The 15,443-nt window shown below is 40.8% G+C and overlaps 2 protein-coding genes across 2 annotated transcripts in view; one reads left to right on the forward strand and one right to left on the reverse strand.

The window, feature by feature from the left end:
• LOC124607146 (D-glucuronyl C5-epimerase B) overlaps positions 1–15,443 on the reverse strand; it is a 388,166-nt gene that overhangs the window by 111,587 nt on the left and 261,136 nt on the right. The gene's annotated exons all lie outside the window — the stretch shown is intronic.
• Positions 1–15,443, forward strand: part of LOC124607147 — a 581,505-nt gene that overhangs the window by 783 nt on the left and 565,279 nt on the right. The gene's annotated exons all lie outside the window — the stretch shown is intronic.

Here is a 15,443-nt window from a genome sequence, read left to right on the forward strand (position 1 = left end):
TATTTGTCATTTACTTGATTCAGCAGCATTTAGTAATCGTGCCTCCTGCAGACGAAAAGATCCTTACGATGTATAAGCGCTGTACTACAGAGCTCTTTATGATTTTTTTCGTTGTATTTAATGTCTGTTATAATTACTTATTCAAGTCCGCCTTATTATTATGAGTACAAAGACACAGTCGGGCACTTAGTTGTATACACTACGGAAAGAGAACGAAAGCGTGATGTCATCGTGTACAATCTCTCAAGAAGCTCTAAAGAAGTTCTTATAGTTGCATAACCTTCTAAAAATTCTGTGCATAAGCCGTCTGAAATTGGGGGGAGTCGTTTTAAACTTTGCGGGTCGTTTTACTTTGAGCGTGTTTCTTGTAGGATGTCTTATTCTGGCTCACTGGAACGATTTTCTCAGTAATATGGCCACCGGTAGCATTTTTAATGCCTTTTCCGAAACGTGTTTTGTCTTGATAACTTAGGAACAGTCATATCTGGAAGCTGTGCAGTGCTTCAGCTAGGAAAAAAAGTGAACAGAGCAGATGCAAGCCATTCCTCGAGATAATTCCTTAAAAACTGCAAACTGTATTCCATAGTGAGCTGCTATATTCGGCCAGTAAGACTGTCGATCGCATGAGTAGAGAAATAGGTAGCTCTTGCAGATATTAACATTTTGACACATTAATATCTGTAAAGACAAAAGGAGTGCTTTTTTTTTTATAAAAATGGAAACTGTAAGATAGCATATTTTCATTCATCGAGACGATGTTTATGTATGTATGGGCGTCAGTACACAGCCATGGTTACAGCTATTTCTCATAAGCTTAGCGTGTCTACATTCAATTCAGTGAAAGTTATCAATTAGAAAAGAAATTTTATATTGCACTAAATTTTTGATTTCTTTTGCAGTACAACGTACTTAATGGAGATACTTTGTTAAAACGTTTAAATGGCGTAAATGCGTCTAGGTATGGAATGTTACATTGGTGTGTGGCTGAGGAAGGTGTGATCGCACCAAACTGTAATTCTTCACGTACTTATCTGTGACCGCATAGTAAACAGATATTTGCTGTAGATCAGATCATCAATCTCGATAACTATTTGAGTTTGGAGACGAAAGAAAGAGTCTTTGCTATCCGATTTTTGTCCGGAGACTGCACGTCGTGAATTAGATAGACTCAGTGATGTCGGAAAGCGTGCGATTCTTGGAGAAGCTATGTCGTCAATGTAGTTCTCACTCAGCAAAAACAAAGCAATTTTAGTACGAGAACTATGTTATTAAAGCAAAATTAGACTTTATTTTATGCAGCGCATTTACTCGGCGTTGTTGTCAGAAAGAGTGGGTTTTACTGTTTTTGTGTCCACGTAACATTTGTTACTTATTTCGGATCTCAAATAGAAGACAGATTATAAACTGTCTTTGCAAACGAAGCATTGGTTCGTAGTAGATAATATGCTGAGCAGAAATACGTGGCATTATATAAATCATAGTGCGGTAAAATTTACAAGTTTCAAAATTGTAGCTAGCATAGTGTACCGTAGCGCTGTACGAGAGTAACAAGCGCGCATCGGGTTACGCACGCTACGGTAGTAAGCACCACGTTTATTTACTTATAATTCACTCGTTTTTATGATACTTTATTTCCGGTTTCTAAGATACTATATGATGCTGCCTATTTTATTTCGAACAACGCTTCCACAATTTCTCAATTTAGTCGCGATTTTCTTTTATCTTTTGCGTCCATCCACGGAGCGCGTTTGACCTAATCTAGCATCAATTTGCTTTAATCCCTTACAATACCTCTTCATCCGTTCGTGCCTTTTTATTACCGTGGTACTTGAGCGTTTGCATTTTATAGAGGAGACTTCTGAGCAGATTTGCGTTTGTTAATTATGGTTCTGAAACTTTGTTCTCCCTCTCGCTCGAATGGTTTATTTGTGAATGCCATTTTCTGTTAGGTTCCTGTTAGCTCGTTAGTTCTCTTTCCACTACGTTCACTCGGAGTTTTTCGAACTTTCGTGTTATGATATGTGCCTGATAATCGTTTTCTTTGATTTCTCAGTTGTTTCTTTGAGATGGCGGTGTTCCTATTATTGTTACGAATGTGTTAAGTGTTCGCGCGGTTGCTGTTTTGACAATGAATGGTATCTTTGTGTAGCACTCCCCCTGTACAGCCTCGACCTCTGTATGTTGCCTTTAGTATTGTTGACAAAGAATGTTTGATCGCCTCTTGTGGCGTGTGCCTTATACGTATAATTCTATTCTTTAACGTCGTTATTCGAATAGTTGGTAAACGTTATAGAATCTGCAGTGATTCTTGCTTCCTTATTTTATCAATTGACAATGTGAAGACGAGCACTGGCTGGTCGAAATAGGTTACCGCATTGTTAAACGCTCCTGTGATCGTACCGTATTGAAAAATTAGAATAAATAAATAAATGTGTAGTGTAGGCGCTTGCGAGAGTAGTACCACGCGGTGAAGTAGTTTGCGAATTTCAGTGAGCACAGTTTTCGCTGGCGATAGGAGGGCAGCACGCAGGAAAGCGCGTGGGCGGAGTGCGTACGCAGTGCCGGCGTGTGTGCGTGCGCGCGCGCGCGCGGCCTCACCCGCAGCGGCGGGGGCGGACGCCGTTTTGGGCGGGGTGGTCCGGTCGCAGAAGCCAAGTTCCCGCGCCGTTCGAGTCGAGCCATTTTGGAGAGAGGAAAAAAATTTTTTGGGGGGTTTTTCGGGAGCGCAGCGTAAGGCGTGTGGCGGCGGCAGCGGCAACGGGATCGATGGTGTGGGCCCGTCCGCACGGCGTGGCGCGCCGAGTAGGTGTGGTGTGCCGCGCCGCGCGCCGTGTGGGCAGGTGCGCTGCAGTAGTCGCAGCGGCGGGCGGCCCCCGCCCTGGCGCCACCGCCGCTGGGAGGGGCACATGGCGCTCGCCTCGCCATTCATTCAGCGCCCAGATACATGTCGGCCGTTACGTGTTTATGATTCGCTACGACAGCCGGGCCACGCGCCTCCGCGCGCGGACACCTCGCTCCGCTCCACATGTCTCGTCCGCTGACGGAGCCGGAGCCGCAGTCTCTCCGCCTCGCACCGAACCAACACTGTTGAACCAAACTACCAATTTTTTTAAAAATCGAAATCAACACATACACAATCGGTCCAATAAGTTTTGTTCGCATATGATGCTGTAATTTACCGTCTAGTAAGGTCATCCGAAGACCAGTATCAGTTGCAAAGCGATTTAGAAAAGATTGCTGTATGGTGTGGCAGGTGGCAGTTAACATGAGTTCCAAAACAAATCCGTTGGAATTCGATTACTCGATAAATAGTACAATTCTCAAGGCTGTCAGTTCAACTAAGTAAGAAGTAAGAGTGATTTCAGGTGTGCCGCAGGGGAGTGTCGTGGGACCGTTGCTGTTCACAAAATACAAAAATGACCTTGTGGATGACATCGGAAGTTCACTGAGGCTTTTTGCGAATGATGCTGTGGTATATCGAGAGGTTGTAACTATGGAAAATTGTACTGAAATGCAGGAGGATCTGCAGCGAATTGACGCATGGTGCAGGGAATGGCAATTGAATCTCAATGTAGACAAGTGTAATGTGCTGAGAATACATAGAAAGATAGATCCCTTATCATTTAGCTACAAAATAGCACGTCACCAACTGGAAGCAGTTAATTCCATAAATTATCTGGGAGTACGCATTAGGAGTGATTTAAAATGGAATGATCATATAAATTTGATCGTTGGTAAAGCAGATGCCACACTGAGATTCATTGCAAGAATCCTAAGGAAATGCAATCCGAAAACAAAGGAAGTAGGTTACAGTACGCTTGTTCGCCAACTGCTTGAATACTGCTCAGCAGTGTGGGATCCGTACCAGATAGGGTTGACAGAAGAGATAGGGAAGATCCAACGGAGAGCAGCGCGCTTCGTTACAGGATCATTTAGTAATCGCGAAAGCGTTACGCAGACGATAGATAAACTGCAGTGGAAGACTCTGCAGGAGAGACGCTCAGTAGCTCGGTACGGGCTTTTGTTTCGAGAACATACCGTTACCGAAGAGTCAAGCAGTATATTGCTCCCTCCTACGTATATCTCGCGAAGAGACCATGAGGATAAAATCAGAGAGATTAGAGCCCACACAGAAGCATACCGACAATCCTTCTTTCCACGAACAATACGAGACTGGAATAGTAGGGAGAACCGATAGAGGTACATAAGGTACTCTCCGCATCGTCAGGTGGCTTGCGGAGTATGGATGTAGATGTAGATGTACCTGGGTGTTAAAATTACGAACAACTTCAGTTGGAAAGACCACATAGATAATATTGTGGGGAAGGCGAGCCAAAGGTTGCGTTTCATTAGCAGGACACTTAGAGGATGCAACAAGTCCACTAAAGAGACAGCTTACACTACACTCGTTCGTCCTCTGTTAGAATATTGCTGCGCGGTGTGAGATCCTTACCAGGGGGGACTGACGGAGGACATCGAAAGGGTGCAAAAAAGGGCAGCTCGTTTTGTATTATCACGTAGTAGGGGAGAGAGTGTGGCAGAAATGATACGCGAATTGGGATGGAAGTCATTACAGCAAAGACGTTTTTCGTCGCGGTGAGATCTATTTACGAAATTTCAAAAAAATGGCTCTGAGCACTATGGGACTTAACAGCTGTGGTCATGAGTCCCCTAGAACTTAGAACTACTTAAACCTAACTAACCTAAGGACATCACACACATCCATGCCCGAGGCAGGATTCGAACCTGCGACCGTAGCAGTCGCACGGTTCCGGACTGCGCGCCTAGAACCGCGAGACCACCGCGGCCGGCACGAAATTTCAGTCACCAACTTTCTCTTCCGAATGCGAAAATATTTTGTTGAGCCCAACCTACATAGGTAGGAATGATCATCAAAATAAAATAAGAGAAATCAGAGCTCGAACAGAAAGGTTTAGATGTTCGTTTTTCCCGCGCGCTGTTCGGGAGTGGAATGGTAGAGAGATAGTATGATTGTGGTTCGATGAACCCTCTGCCAAGCACTTAAATGTGAATTGCAGAATAATCATGTAGATGTAGATGTAGATGCATTTTTTGCACGGGAAAAATCTGGTACTATTAATCGAAGAAACATGCAGCTACAGTTCATCTACGGCTGCATCTACATGACTACTCTGCAATTCACAGTTACGTGCTTGGCAGAGGCTCCATAGAACCATCGTCAAGCTGTTTCTCTAGCGTACTATTCTCAAACAGCGCGCGGGAAAAACCAACACGTAAATCTTCCCCTGCGAGCTCTGACTTCATTACGATGATCATTTCGCCCTATGTAGGCGGTCGCCAACAAAAAACCTTCACACTCTGAGTAGATAGTTGGTGACTGAAAGTTCATGAGAAGATCCTGCCGCAACGTAAGACACCTTTGTTTTAATTATTGCGATCCCAATTCGCGTACCATATCCGTGGTACTCTATCCTCTATTTCGCGATAGTACAAAACGAGCGGTAAGAAACTAACACTTAAATCTTTCCAGTTTGATGTAGAAAACAGCCGGAGGTGCGAAATACAGTTTCTTTTATTTAACTGATGACCAGTTTCGGGCATCAGAATCCATTCTCAAATAATCCAAACAGTAAAAAATTGTGCATTGCGTGATACCACACAAACTATGTTAATATTGTGTTGCGTGCTCCAATAATTTTTATTTTATTGCTATACGAACCAGATTTCGCCCTCGACCATTTTCAGGTTCAAAAAATTGAAATAAACAATAGAAATACAAATCACAAAAACAAGAAAAAGGACACCACGAATCTTTCTTTGCCTTATTTATATGTCAAGTGATATCAGACTGATATGAAATACAAGTCCTCGTCGAAAAAGCGTATCTGGTCGTACAGGCCAGATCTGTCATTAGTAAATACATTGCAGACTTTCATTTCTGAACTCTATAGTAGGGGCCGATGGCCTTTGTAGTCTGGTCCCTTCAATCCCCATAAACCAACCAACCAACCAAGTCTATAGCAGAGCCGTTATATGAAACAGCTAACAAGTGAACATCTATGGACCACACTATTGTGTGTAACAACATCTGACATGAACATTATGAAAAGATCTTCCAAAGATCGTTTGAGAGACATCACAGTCTGCTCATGCAATCTGTGAAGTATCAGGAAACTATGTAACTGAACTGTTTATTTTGCTTGGTAATATAATTATCTTTGCCTTCATAGGTACATGACAGTGTTCACACTATATGGAATGGAGGTCCAGTATTGAAATTCACAAGTAAATATTGTGAAGTGTCTTATCGTAATATATTTGTAACAAACATGGAATTTCTACCTTGTAATACAGTTAATTATATAAAAAAGGTGCACTACATAAGGGAGTAGTTATTTTACGATAAGACACTTCATGAAGTTGCTTGTGAACTTTAATAGTGGACCTCCATGTCATATAATGCAAACTTTAATATGTACCAACGTATGTCAAGATAATTAATCATCACGCAAAATAAACAGTTAAGCTACCTTACCCCTTACACAACAGATTGCATGGCCCTTATACAACACAGATTGCACTGTTCAGACTGTGACATCTCTCTGGCGATCTGTGGAAGATCGTTTCATCTATGTCCATATCTGTTGCTCAGATGCAGTAGTGTGGCGCATACCTGTTTACTGGTGAGCAACTTTATTTAACTGCAGTGTTGTAGGGTCCAGGAATGAAAGTCTGCAATACGTATGAGTATTTGGGCGTTTTAGAGGTGTTCTCATTTTTACTAATGGCAGATCTGGCCTATGCGACCACATATGCTTTTTCGACAAGGACTTGTATTTCATACCAGTCTGATTCTTTTGACATATAAGTAAAGTAAAGAATCTTGGTATTTATACACTATTTTTTATGATTGCTGTGCTTTTATTATTTGTATTTCTATTGTTTATTCCATTTTCTGTTCTTGAAAATGGCCTAAGGCCGAAATCTGGATCGTATAACAATAAAATAAAAATTATTACAGTCAAATGGTGGCAGTATATTCAAAAATTTATCTTGAATGTGGCTCCAGCCAAAACAAAAATTACCATTTTTTCTGTTTGGATAATTTAAGAATGGGTTCTGATACCCGAAACCGGCCCTTAGTTAAATAAGAACAACTAAATTTCGCAGCTTTGGCTGTTTTCTACATCAGACTTGTTAACTACAAACTTCTATCCTGCATTTAACCCAGCATGCTGAAAATGCTTAAATCTTTCTGTAGAAGCACTGATTTCTCTTATCTTATTATGATGATAATTTTTCCCAATGCATGCGGGCGCTAACAAAATTTTTCACGCTCTGAGTAGAAATTTGGTGATTGAAACTTCATGAGATGATCCTGCCTCAACGACAAACGCCTTTGTTTTAATTAATGCCGGCCCAATTCGCGTATCATATTCGTGTAAATCTCTCCCCTATTCAACAATAATACAACACGAGCCGCCCTTTTTCGAACATTTTGGATGTCCTCCGTTAATCCTATCTGGTAAGAATCCCATACACCACTGCAGTACTCCACAAGAGGGCGGGCTCTCGATAAGTCAAAAGCTTGTATTCTATTTTTGTCTGAGCTGTTTATCGTCCACGTTTCATTTCCGCGCTGGGTTACATTTTATAGAATTACTTCTATATCTAAATCAACACGTTTAATCTACAATCCACAATTAAGTGCCTGCCAGAGGGTTTATCGAACCACCTTCAAGGTGTTTCTCTACCGTTTCACTCTCGGACAGCGCGCGGGAAAAAGGTGCTAGCTCTGATATTCTTATTTTATTATGATGATCATTTTCCCCTATGTAGGTGGGTGCCAAGAAAATACAAGGTGTCTCAAAAGATACGGTAGAACTTTAATGTGTCACAGCATCAAAACTAATTAAGATATTCACACCATGTCTGGCTTACGTGACACCCCGTCTCCCAAAGTTTTTATGTCATTCAGTCAATGTCAACATGTGCGCCTTTGGTGTCCACGCACGACACCCAGTCTGTGTTCAAGCTCTAACCATACACGATAGTCTATCCACTTATGGCGCAACATATTGGCATCAGCTGTGACAATGGCAGCGACGATTCGCTTCTTTAAATCGTTAATGTGGTTAACGGGCCTTTGGTAGACTCTGTCTTTGGCTTATCCTCGTAGAAGTCCACCGGTGTAATGTCAGGCGGCCTATGAGGCCAAAGAATTGGATCACTCTTGCAAATCCGTTCTGTGTTAGCTTCATTTATTCCTGGTCATCCAGTGTGATGCTGCACATAAACGCTTCCTGTCTGCGTAAAATTCCTGTATCACTGGCATATCTAAATCCGCAAGGGTGGTTCCTTCATATATCATGTTTCGAAGTTCCTTTGAGGCTGCGTCTCCGGTTTGGTCTGAATAAACTAGTCCATACTCTCAGCCTTTTCTTGAACCGTTGTCATAATGCTTCAATCACGACAAGCTGGAACGCACGCAAGTGTGTTTCTCACATGAGCCAAATATGGTGTGAATATCTTAATTGGGGGCTGAAAAATTTGTTATAGCGCACGCTTTGAGACACCCCGTATTTTCACATTCAGAGAAGAAAGAAAGATGATTGAAATTTCACGAGGAGATCCTATCACAACGAAAAACGCAGTTGTTTTAATGATTGCCACTCCAATTTGCGTATCATATCCGTTGCACTGTCTCTGCCCTTCTTTGAACTTTTTAGATGTCCTCCGTCAATCCTATCTGGTGCGGGTCCCACACCGGGCAACAAAACTCCAGAAGAATACGGACAAGTCTACTGTAGGTCGTCTCTTTAGTACAAGTTTTTCATTTTCTGAGTGTTCTGCAAATAAACTGCAGTCACTGATTTGCGCTTCCCACAACAATATCTATGCGATCGTTAAAAAGACGGAGCACTAGAACCGCCGAATTTTCGAACCCCCTAAACAACTGTCGGGACACAAATGTCCCATCTCTAATCGATGCGTTTACAGTTTGTTCTTACCCTTTTTTATTTTAGGGAATGAATTTTCCTGTAACAGATAGTCACTCTTATTGTCAGTTATTTTGTTTTAGTACTAAATATTAGTTAAAGTCATGATAGATACTTTACGTTCACTATCAGCAAGAGTTTCATTCTTACGAAGATGTGGGAAAGCATCCAGTATACGCTGAGAATCTTAATTGACAGTCATCCCGTATTTCTGCCCACACTTATTAGGTTTTGAAATGAGTGAACCGACATTTAAACTTGAACAGGAACACTGCTTATCGACACAGGTATACGTATCAGGAGTACTTTTGGCAGTTTCTTATGACTGTACCACATACGTGTAACATGAGAGCAAGTTTTAATTTTTTTAGCCACTCGGACCGTGTCGACAGTAAATCAAACGCGAGGTACATCATAAATTTCCTGAAGCAGTTACGTGACACCAGAAAAGACAAACCTTTTCGCTTACGGAGAAAGACCAAAATTCTCCTGAAGAACATTTTGCTTTCCGCTGCTCCTAGGAGTTCCAATATTAGTAGCCACTTAGGCCCGTCAGGAGCTTCAGTCTCTGTACCGACAAACAAATTACCGAGAAAGCATTTTTACCTGAATTACGGCACCTTGTAGCATTTGCATAGTTCGATTTTGCACCGTTTCGCTGTACCTAAACTCTATGCATTATTGTTATCTTGATAAATGCCAACCGTAGCAGTTCTGGCTCTGCAACCACGAATCATTATGGCAGAGCCGTCTCTACTAACTTTTCTGTTATCGTGATGATGTGGTTGCCCTTTGGATGAGGCGGCTCCTATAGATCAGTGAAATGAGCATCATTCGTGGGAAGAACACAACCGCAACGAAAACTGGGAAAACAAAACTATACGTCTCAGAAACGTTTCATTTATTACTATTTTCACTACTATGTTTACATGGAAACTCAAAAGAATCTTCATAGCTGGTCTCTGATTCATACGAGTTCCCAGTTGTAACTAATTTCGCATCATAATCAGAATCAGCTGAAATACGTCTACATGCTCTCCCTCAGATTCAGCTTCTCCAGTGTCATTTATCAAGGCTGACACCTGCTCATTCGCGAGAACGTGACTACGAGTGATGTTGCACTACTTCACAGCGCCTGTTTGTGCTAGTTATATGAAGTTTTATTCCACCAAAGACGCCGCACTTAGTTTTAGATTTGCATTGCAGCAGCGGGCCAAATAAAGGAAGCCAACAACGTGTGGCAGTCGGCACCGCTTAGTTTATTCAGAGGGACAATAATGTTACGTCGACGGGTCTAGGTAGTCCTCGTTTATTCTCGAAAACTGTGCAACTGACGGCGTTGACTTGTAATTCGAAATATTAAGCCGTAACACTCACCCACGTTCTAAAACAATTAGAGGAGAGAGGGTGGTTAAAATTTTGCTATGGGACAAAAATGCCCCCTCAGCGCTTCTAGTGTTAAATTTAATTCGACGTTGACAAATTTCTCTTTCTGAAAAATGCATTTGTAGCTATTTCCAGTCTGGTTCGGCTATCGTCAGTTATTTTAGTTCCACAAAAGCAAAATTCATCTCTATCTTTAGTGTCTTAATCTAATTTCCTCAGCATCAACTGATTTAATTCGACTACATTCCATTATCCTTGTTTTACTATTTTTGATAATCTTGTATCCGCTTTCCAAGACAATGTCCATTCCTTTCAGCAGTTCCTCCAAGTTCATGTAGTCTCTGACAGAATTACAAATGTTATCGGCAAACCTCAAAGTCTTTGCTTCTTCTCCATGAACTATAATTCCCTTTCCAAATGTTCCCTTTACTGATTGCTCAATGTACAGACTGAATAAAATGAAGTAAAATTTACGAAGGTAGGCTGCAACCTGGTCCCACTCCCTTCTTAACTACTGCTTCCCTTTCATGCCTTTCAATTCTTTTAACTGCAGTCTGGCTGCAGATAACCCTTCGCTTCCTGAATTTTGTCCCTGCTACCTTCACAATTTGAAAGGGTTTATTTCAATCTAAATTGTCAATGTAACTTAATCTTTTTTCAGTCTTTTAAGGGATGTCTTAGGGTCAGTATTGCCTTGAGTGTTGCTCCACTTCCCTGAAACCCAAAGCTCGAATTATCGAGAGTTTGACTGATAGACTTGGTCTCAGGACAAAGTTTTGTTAACGACGCCTTTTTGTGGCTTCGCTCAATAAGATGCCTCTAAATTACGCAGTGGTCTTCTGTCTGGTTTTTCATACCCAAACGAAGAGTGGGCAATGGACAAAAGGAGTGTCAAACTGATCAGCTTGAGGTCTAGTTTTGCAAAAACAGTATTTAATTGCTTTCAAGTAATTACGCCAATTAAAAAAATTAATTAGTGATTTCAGGGAACGTTACACAATGAATTTTTGTCCATATTTTCATAGCCAAAGGAAGAGTGAGAAATGGAGAAATAGGGCGTCAAATTGGCCAGGCACTTAATTAGTAATTTAAGAGAAAAATGAAATATTTCACAAACAGCTGAGTAAACGAAATTTCAAAGGTTTTATCTCTTCAAGCTCATAAAAAGTGATATTGGGGTGATATTTAACTGCCAAAAAAGCTTCCTTCGAATGAGATACTAAAGTTGCGACGTTTCAAAAACAAAAGGCTCTAGGGCTGCAAATGAGGTGTCAAAGAGTTCATTTCTTCAAGGCGTGGCTATTTTGCGAAACTGGAGTGATATTTCATTATGAAATGGCTTTCTTCGAATCATGTACTAATTTAGAAAATTTCGAGAACAGCACACATTAGGAAGACAAATGAGGTTTCAAAAAGTTTATCTTTTCGAGATCAAGCTAATATGTGCACAAAAAGCTACAATGATGTGATATTTGACTTTCAAACTTGTTTCCTTCGAATCAAGAACTAAATTTTGGACATTTTGGAAACTGAAGACGCTAAGATAGCAAGTGAAGTTTCAATAAGGTAACGTTTTCTGAGCAAAATTTGTAAATTTAAAACAAAATTGAAAAACTGGTCAGATGTTTTATGAAATGGTGTGTCTAAAAGTAAGAAATAAAATAGATTGCAGAAATATTTGACGTGCCTTTGAATGATGCTCGAACTCCTGTACAGCAAATTAAATGCGTCAAATGCTTGGGTAACCTGTTTTATTTCTTATTTGTAGGCGAATCATTTCGTAAAACATTTGAACGATTCTTCATTTTTTAAAGTAACAAGGACAGCAAGCAACAGCTTTACTCTTTCTTTGCTCTATTCTCCATCACGACATTTTTCACCAGTAAAAGTCAATTTCCAGTCGCGAAGACACTTAAAGGAAAATCCTGTTTCGTCAGTAGCGAACACGTGTTGTGGGTCGTAATTTGCCAGCAAGCATCCTAGTTCATTTTTCTGTGCCGAACGAACAATGTCATCGGTACTCGCACTCTCTCCACTAATCTTCGTAAATACGGTGTTATGCCTTTTTAAAGTTGTTGAGCCGACCCTCACCAGCGACGAACCCTTCGGTGCCCAGACTATCATATAACCTCCGACAGTTAAGTTTTGTGCTCTATATCGAGTACGCTATTTCAATAAAATTTCAGGGCGGGGATACTCACCTAGCTGAATTTCAGCAGTCCGATGTTTCTGCTTCAGAACTGTCAATAGTGCGAATGACGAAATTCCGAAATTTTTTGGTACCTCTTTCTTGCCTTTTCCATTTCACAGCCCATGGGTTCAAGAACCTGTTTCTTTTCTGCGAAAGTCGAAAACTTCCATTTCTTTAAAGTCAATTTTACAACTGATTTTTCGAGATTCGAGTAAGAGAGAGTGTACTGTATACCTTTTAGAGCATCAGACGCCTTTTTCTTGTTGCAAGATAATATTAATTTCCATTTCGGACGCCTTTCGATGTGTCTAAAGCGGCTTTTTTCTCGAAGATTTCAGTATTATTTCTACTTATAGATTTGAAAATTTCACACCATACTTCTTACTCACTATCCCGCTAAAAACTTGCTTCGATAAGTAGAAAATAAAAAAATATTATAATATAAATCATATCTAATATAAATAATATATAATAAATTTTGTTGCTGAAAATGGACACATTAACAAATTTGAAATATGGAACTATGTTAACTGTAATTTCTTGTACAATGGAACATTGTTTATTCGGGCTAGGTGGTGTTGTAGGTAATTCGAATACTCGAAAAACTGCATAAAACAGAAAGTCATAAAAACAGAATGACGTGGGTTAATTGTTATAAAAACAAACATTATTCTCATTTTCACCTAAAGACACAAATTATTCATTATTTTAAATGTTCACCATATTGAAGAAGGAAGAAGAAAAACAGTGAGCCCTATAGCCTGAGATATCAGTAAATTTCTTAGGATCACATTCGTATGTCATTTGTGTACAGCATGATCACGTTAAGTTTTTCACCAATAGAAGTTCGGTCGAAGGTTTTCCTCCTGGCGTTCCGTATCAACCAGTATTTTGTTTGGCTTCGTTGTTGCCTGTGTGTGTGTGTGTGTGTGTGTGTGTGTGTGTGATAACGTCTTTAGATACATCGCCAGTTTTCTTAGCTAATCCGTCACTTCTAACGTCACAGTGTGCTGACAAACGGCGATAATTTCGTCGTCAGAAATCAAATGTAGCCAGTGTCATTTTCATTTCGCAGCCAATCTTTTACGTTTATAACACCTATGTCTAAGCATCATCTAATCTTTGCAGATGCGTCTACATCAAATTCAGTAAAAATGTTTTTGAACAGTTCTCCTTTATTCATCCTAGCAGAGCATCTGTCCGTGAGTACTATCACTCTCTTTGTGAGGTCATTTTACATTCGGAACAAACAAGGTAGAGTAATACAGTATTGTAGAACTCAATATCAAATTGTTAAATGACAAGTTACCAGTATACGTCTAAAACAGTTCACTTTTTCTCTGTTTTAACGATTGCCTATGAACTACTAAAAGTGCACGAGAAATGCGATGGTGTATATTTATACTTTATGCATTGTTTTTCGACCCAGAGTAGCGTTCTTGTGCATTAGGTTTTTGTCAAGAGGGGGGTAGCAGTCCTCGAACAGCTCCCTATTCTCCTCGGCATGCTTTATACTCTTTGCGAACTTAAAATCTGCTCTCAAGAGAGTAGTATTTTGAGGAAGCAGAATCGATTCAGCGGAATATGAGGGCGACTCTGAACATCGTTCTGGTTAAGAGCTTTTGTAAAGGTGTTCGATAAAAATCTAGGTGATCGTTGCTGTAGTGTGTGGGTCGCGAAAGCATGTACTGTATCCTGAAAGCTAATACGGAATTCAATATTGCTCGGTCTGTTGTCTCCGTGTCGTACCGAACGAATACCATTGCATCGAACTCACAACGAAATCACGAGAAACAAGTTTTGCACTGTTACACTAACAAATTTGGATCGACTGTGTGATCAGAAATAGTCTGAAAAGCTTGTAAGGGTATTGCAAGGTAGGTTGTGCTGAGAAATAATTGTTGAGAAAAAAATAAATACGTTGCGCCGTTTGCGAGTTAATCAGCATTGCAGTTAGACAATAAGGGCATTCAAGTGACCCGCCAGAGACGGCGTCGCCAAACGTGTTCCTTTGGCTTCCTAAAACCGAACAAGAGAGCGATACAAAAATTAGACATGATTGTACTAAGGATCGAACCTGAGCCAAAGACTGAGCAGTCGCGTGCACTGTGATCTACGCAATGAAAAAACTGCCACTAATTGTATCTGGCGGCCGCTCGAATTTAAGCGCGCAATAGCCTGACTTGCTAACTTCAGTGCTAATTAACTCGAAGACAGCACAACGTATCTAGTTCTTTACTTAACAATTATTACTCAGCACAACCTACCCTGCAACACCCTTACAAGCTTCTCAAACCGTTTCTGACCACTGTATAGGGGGAAGTAAAATAAAAACGAGAATTATGGACTATCCAGGCGAGCAACTCTTCATTCGAAACAAATCCTCGGCACGAATGTCGTTCTCCAAGGTTCAAAAAACGTGGAAATCACATGAGGAGAGATCGGGACTGTATGAAGGATGTGTAAAGGCTTTCCAGCTAAACGTCTATAGCGTACTCCAAACAACCTTTGCAACATGTGGGTCCGGCCGCTACGCTGCAGAAATTTCCCTGGGAAGCCCTTACACATCATCTATAAAGTCTCCATCTCTCCCCAGGCCATTTCCATATTTTTGGACCTTCGAAGAAAGACGTTCGTGGCCATCGAATTGCTTCGGACGAACACGTGCACGCCTGGGTACAATCATAGCTTCGTAGGCAACCGCAAACGTTCTCCCGTGAAGGCGTTGACCGTCTTGTCTCACGGTGGGTAAATGTATTAGGAGCTCGGACGATTAGTTTTGAAATAAACAGTTTACTTCCATTTTTCCATCTGTCTCGTTTTCATTTGACTGTCCTGTAGTTTCTTGTACGAGGTGGTATCCAACATTTCCCGAAAGGTCGTTG

The sequence above is a fragment of the Schistocerca americana genome, chromosome 3, assembly GCF_021461395.2.
Source record: "Schistocerca americana isolate TAMUIC-IGC-003095 chromosome 3, iqSchAmer2.1, whole genome shotgun sequence".
Classification (NCBI taxonomy): domain Eukaryota; kingdom Metazoa; phylum Arthropoda; class Insecta; order Orthoptera; family Acrididae; genus Schistocerca; species Schistocerca americana.